General features: G+C 43.8%; 1 non-coding gene and 1 pseudogene across 1 annotated transcript; one reads left to right on the forward strand and one right to left on the reverse strand.

The window, feature by feature from the left end:
* The first annotated feature begins 2447 nt into the window (after positions 1 to 2447).
* On the forward strand, positions 2448 to 3095 carry LOC129038821 (large ribosomal subunit protein eL13-like; annotated as a pseudogene).
* A 2624-nt stretch (positions 3096 to 5719) lies between these two features.
* On the reverse strand, positions 5720 to 5791 carry TRNAA-AGC (transfer RNA alanine (anticodon AGC)). The gene has a single exon. It is a non-coding gene; the product is annotated as a tRNA-Ala (tRNA).
* Between the last annotated feature and the right edge of the window lie 209 nt (positions 5792 to 6000).

Here is a 6000-nt window from a genome sequence, read left to right on the forward strand (position 1 = left end):
AATATGGTAAATGAACTTATGTGATCTTATAAAACTGCTCTAAAACTTTAAAAATTAAAAATAAAACAAATTCAAGGTATGCTCTTCTACTGGATATGCCATAACTTCTTAATTTTCTGTAACGGAAACTATCCTTTTGCCAACATCTACTCAGATGACTGGACTAATACAGTCATGCCCAGATCAACCTCATGGATACGATCTGAAAAATTAGTCATTAGGCCATTTGATCACTGTGCGAACATTTTAGAGTATTTAAAACAAACCTAGATGGTATAGCCTACTCCACACCTAGGTTATACGGTGTACCCCATTGCTGCTAGGCTACAAACCACTACAGCATGTTACCGTATTGAATACTGAATAGGGCAGTGGAACACACAGATTTGTGTACTTAAACACAGGAAAGATACAGTAAAAATATGGTATTATAGTCTTACAAAACCATGGTCGTACATGTAGTCAGTCATTGACGGAAAGGTCTTTGTGTGAAGCACAAATGTAGTTCCAATTTGAGCACGACACCTTGTTGAAGGTTTAAGAATTAACCTGTATACTGAGAGTACATGTGGCTTCAGGTTGTTCATATACATGTATTTTCAGGTTTTTCATACATATTATATGCTATTATAAGGTATTTTAAACTGCCATGAGCACAATAGAACATAGGAAAATGTTAATGATTAGAGGAAAATAACTGTTATGAATATTGAAGCCCATTCTAAAGATAGAACTTTTGAAGCTAAAGAATATTCCCTAGATAACTACTATAGGTATTGTAAAAACAGTTTGTGTTTTGAAAACCCAGAGGGCATATTCAAAAACAAGAATCTACCATACAGAAAGGTATTGGCCATCTCAAAACTCTCATATATGGCAAAGGACTTTGGTCTTCCCAAGATAGCCATTTGGTTGTGCCTAAGTCATTCTCCAGAACTTTGATGTGCCTAGCACATGAAAGCACCCATAAATAATGGCAAGAACAAATTCACTCCAAATTTTCAAAATTATTGTTAGAAAATTTTTCTCAAGAAGCTCTATGGGTGGCTGAATCTTCTCTTTTGTGTTGATCATAACCCTCCAAAAAACAAAATACAGCAAGGCTTCAGTTTTTCACCTCCAGTACCATTTGGGCATTTACAAATGGATTTTGTTCAGTTTTCCAAAATTTTAAAAAATTGAACGTGTTTCAACAATATTTTCAAAAGTAAAATTGTGTAATTTTGGGTTGGACTGAAGCTTTCTCTTCTAAAAGATTAATACTTTAAGTTAGTGTTGTCAAATAGGGCTTTTTACAATGATGAAAATGTTCTATATCTGTGCTGTCCAACTGGTAGGTATGACATGCCACGTGTGGCTATTGAGCATTGCAATGGGAATAGTACAACAGCTGTTACCAAAACCTAATAACAAGTATCATTCAAACCTTGCAGATTTTGTTTTCCCACCTGGGAAATACAAAACATTTAGCACTGTTAATGGACAGAGAAATCCACTTCAATAGTGAAATTCTTAAGATTCTTCCATTAAAACATACACTTTTTGTCCTTATTCTCAAAATCTGAGAAAGCAACACATATTTATGGTCTTCTTTAAATCAACATTTGAAAACACCATCGCAAAATTACAACTGAGACAGTGAAAGATCTAACCTAACCAATTCCATCTTGCTTCTAACCTCCAAGCTGTCTTTGTTCATTCCTGGTTGTAGGCTGACCTAACTTTGGGAGGAACTTAGTTTATAGTTTAGCTTTGAAACAAAGACAATAGCAGCCCTTTCCAAAACAAAGCCACTTCCTGCCTGGGGACTAGCCTGCTTTCGCAGGACTAACAAATTAGCCACAAGATTATAAATTATGGTTTAGGAGTCATGCAGCTGGAGGCTGCAAGATTCTAAACCTCCACAAATTGCTCCTCGGGATAACATCACTATTGTAAAACCGAAGATCAGTGCTTGAGATATTTTGCAGCCCCTGTACTCTATGGATCAGCTGGCACCACCCATAACGATAAACTGGCTCATCTGGTCTTGTGGCCCCCATCCAGAAATTGAGCCAACACAAGAGGACAGCTTCGACTCCCTCTGATTTCATCTCTGACCCGACTAATCAACTTTCCCAACTGACTGGTCCCCTACCCACCAAATTATCCTTAAAAACTCCAAACCACTTGGGGAGACTGATTTGAGTAATAATAAAACGGGTCTCCCACACATCCTGCTCTGCATGCCCCTGTCTTGATAAATGGTTCTGTCTAGGCAGTGGGCAAGCTGAACTCATTGGGTGGTTACACATTTTCAAATTTTTCAGAGCTTTCCTTAGACTAAAACTTTACCATCAGTCCTAAGGTAATATGATCTATGCTACAAAACTCGCCATAAAACCTTACTATGTAACACTGCTACAGAAATCTATAGTGTTTCCTTCGTAGGAGGGCCGTAGGCAGCCATGGCGCCCAGCAGGAATGGCATGATGTTGAAGCCCCACTTCCACAAAGACTGGCAGCAGCGTGTGGCCACGTGGTTCAACCAGCCGGCCCGGAAGATTTGCAGAATCAAGGCCCGGCAAGCCAAAGGGCGCTGCATCGCCCCGCGCCCAGAGTCGGGACCCCACCCGGCCCTTCGTGCTGTGCCCCGCTGTGCGGTATCACATCAAAGTGCGCGCCGGTATAGGCCTCAGCCTGGAGCTCAGGGTGGCGGGCATTCACAATAAGGTGGCCCGGACCACTGGCATCTCTGTGGATCCGAGGAGGCAGGAACAAGTCCACCGAGTCCCTGCAGGCCAACGTGCAGCGTCTGAATGAGTATTGCTCCAAACTCATCCTCTTCCCCAGGAAGCCCTCGGCCCCCAAGAGGGGAGACAGTTCTGCTGAAGAACAGAAATTGGCCACCCAGCTGACAGGACCGGTCATGCCCATCAAGAATGTCTATAAGGAGAAAGCCCGAGTCATCACTTGAGAAGTAGAGGAATTTCAGAAAGCTTTCGCTAGTCTCCGCATGGCCGGTGCCAATGCTTGGCGCCAATGCTCGGCTCTTTGGCATATGGGCAAAAAGAGCCAAGGAAGCTAAAAAGCAGGATGTTGAAAAGGAAAAATAAAGCCCTCTTCGGGACTTGTAATAAATATGTTTTAAAAAGAAATCTATAAAGTTTAGACTGATTCTTCCTCTGACAGAGTCTATTTTGTTACATTAATTTTGCAGGTATTGTCAAAATCTAATGTCAGTCCTGTCCAGCAGGTACAAGTTGCATTTCCAAATCAGATACATCTGAGTCAGGAAACGGTATTTTGGAAAAGACAGCATGAAAGATTTACCTTAGAACTGCACTGGAAAGGACCATTGTGGGTATTGTTAAGCACAAATATACCCTTGCACTCAGGGCACACACCCTTAATCCTGGGTGGGCAACGGCTGCCTCTGCCCTGGGCCCTTTCCTGGTCATGCATGTCCCTTTGGGCATGGAGTCCATACTCTATTTACCTGGGCTCCCAGAATTCGCTACCGAAAGAGCCCTGATCCTCTGGTTGCGCACAGGCCTCTTTGCTGATCCATCCTTTTGAGGACAGACCATGCCATTAATATTTGTCCCTCAAGGCCTGAGAGGTGGCACAGGAGTGGCTCTTTGCTAGAGGTGGGTATGAAGCTTGGAAATACGTGTTAGAGTTGGCAGCACAGGTAGAAAGCACAGGTAGAAAGCACAGGTAGAAAGCAAAGGTAGAAAGGTAGAAAGCACAGGTAGAAAGCAAAGGTAGAAAGGCAGAAAGGGGGGTCCCCCCCCCACACACACACCAGGGGTATTGGGCAACCATCAGCTGATGGTCAGGTGGTTAACTGTTTCTCTGAAGTAATAATTGGTCACAGCCGGGCGCCGTGGCTCAAGGCCTGTAATCCCAGCACTCTGGGAGGCCGAGGCAGGCAGATCACAAGGTCAGGAAATCGAGACCATCCTGACTAACATGGTGAAAGCCCATCTCTTACTAAAAAAACAAAAAAACAAACAAACAAAAAATAGCCAGGCGTGGTGGCAGGCGCCTGTAGTCCCAGCTGGAGGCTGAGGCAGGAGAATGGTGTGAACCCGGGAGGCGGAGCCTACAGTGAACCGAGATCGCGCCACTGCACTCCAGCCTGGGCGACAGAGCGGGACTCCGTCTCAAAATAATTGATCACAGCTGGTACCAGAGAAAGGCAGTTTCTTAACAGATAGAAAACACGTGAAACTGGTGGTCGGTCACTTCCGAATAAGATCTCAGGAGTGGGAAGAAATAAAACAAAATTTAGGAAGTATGCCAACGTTTACGACCCCCAAGAGGTCAAGCCGTGCACTTGGTCTCTCAAGTCGCCTGCTTGGCCCTCTTCCAAGTGTACTTTCCTTCCTTTCATTACTGCTCTAAATATTTTCAATAATCTTTCACCCCTGCTCTAAGGCTTGCCCCGGTCTCTCCTTTGGCCTTATGCTCCTCAATCGAATTCTTCCTTCTCCTGAGGAGGCAAGAATTAAGGTTGCTGCAGACTCCTTAAAGATAACTGCCACCGCTAATATGCTGAGATGTTCACACATGCATGTGTGAGGCCCTTCAAAATGTGAGCTGCGTTTAGAATTGGGAAGAGAAGGGAGTGGAGATATGTATCTTTGTTTTCTGATTCCCTTCCTTATCTTTTAAAACTAGCTAAGTGCTGCTTCAAGTCAGCCAGATACGAAGGCTTCAATTTATTTAACACAATAAAGAACTTCTATTTGGATCCAAAGCTTACATTATGCTTTAATAAAAGTTAGAAACAATAACAACGAGTCAAAGAAATGCATACAAAGTAGGCCGGGGTTGGTGGCTCACGCCTGGAATCCCGGCACTTTAGGAGGCAGAGGCGGGTGGATCACTTGAGGTCAGGAGTTCGAGACCAGCCTGGCCAACATGGTGAAACCCCCGTCTCCACTAAAAAAAAAAAAAAAAAACAAACAACGAAAAAAAAAAAAAATTAGCCGGGCATGGCGGTGCATCATGCCTGTAATTCGAGCTACTCGGGAGGCTAAGGCAGGAGAATCACTTGCACCTGGGAGGCAGAGCTTGCACGTGAACCGAGATGGCGCCATTGCATTCTGCACTCCAGCTTGAGAGACAGAGTGAGACTGTCTCCAAAAAAAAAAAAAAAAAAAGCCTACAAAGTCTAAAATCGGAGGAACAAGAGACACCCGATGGGGGAAAAGAGATTGCTATGGGAAGAATGGCGGGGAAATCCGTGGGACAGTTTTCCTATTTTCTGGGTATGTCCCTTGACCAAGGAACAGCTCAAAAAAGAAGGGATCTAAAATAAATCTTAAAAAATTACCTGTGGTTTCGCATTTGTTTTCTGTCTTTTTTCTTGCTTGATCTTCGATAATACTGGGAAATGTAACCAATGTGATTGGGCTTAATTTGGTGCCTTGCTTGTTTTTCGGGTTTTGGAATCCTGCCAGTCTGTGCTTCCCCGACCTGTTTCATTTTGTCTTTCATCTCTTGACACAGCCACCCAGGTCAAGGCCTTAGAGCAGAAATGCATCAATATTGAAAGCAAAACGGAGCTTGTTTTCCTTGGTTTCCATGTGAATTTGAAGAATTGAAACAGAATGGAACTGCCACAAAAACAAAACAAAACAAACAATTGAGGAGAGTCGTGGACATGATAGACATGATTTTGCAAACAATGACACAACCAGGAGAGAAGGGGGGGAAAAAAAAAGAAAACTGGAGGTGCCGGGGATTGAACCCGGGGCCTCGTGCATGCTAAGCACGCGCTCTACCACTGAGCTACACCCCCCCACGCTCGGTGTGGGCCAAAATATTTCTATGACCTGTTACTATTGTCGGTCGTGCCACGAAGCATATCTTACCGAACTTAATTTTGAACTCGCTATACTGGATATTGTTTCTCGGCTGCGCTGAGAGAAGGAAAACTGAATGTTATATCGAAAGTCCCGTGCTGGGCCTGGGATCTCCCGCTGCAAGTCACCCTATCGGACGGCCCCT

The sequence above is a fragment of the Pongo pygmaeus genome, chromosome 5 (genome assembly GCF_028885625.2).
Source record: "Pongo pygmaeus isolate AG05252 chromosome 5, NHGRI_mPonPyg2-v2.0_pri, whole genome shotgun sequence".
Classification (NCBI taxonomy): Eukaryota; Metazoa; Chordata; class Mammalia; order Primates; family Hominidae; genus Pongo; species Pongo pygmaeus.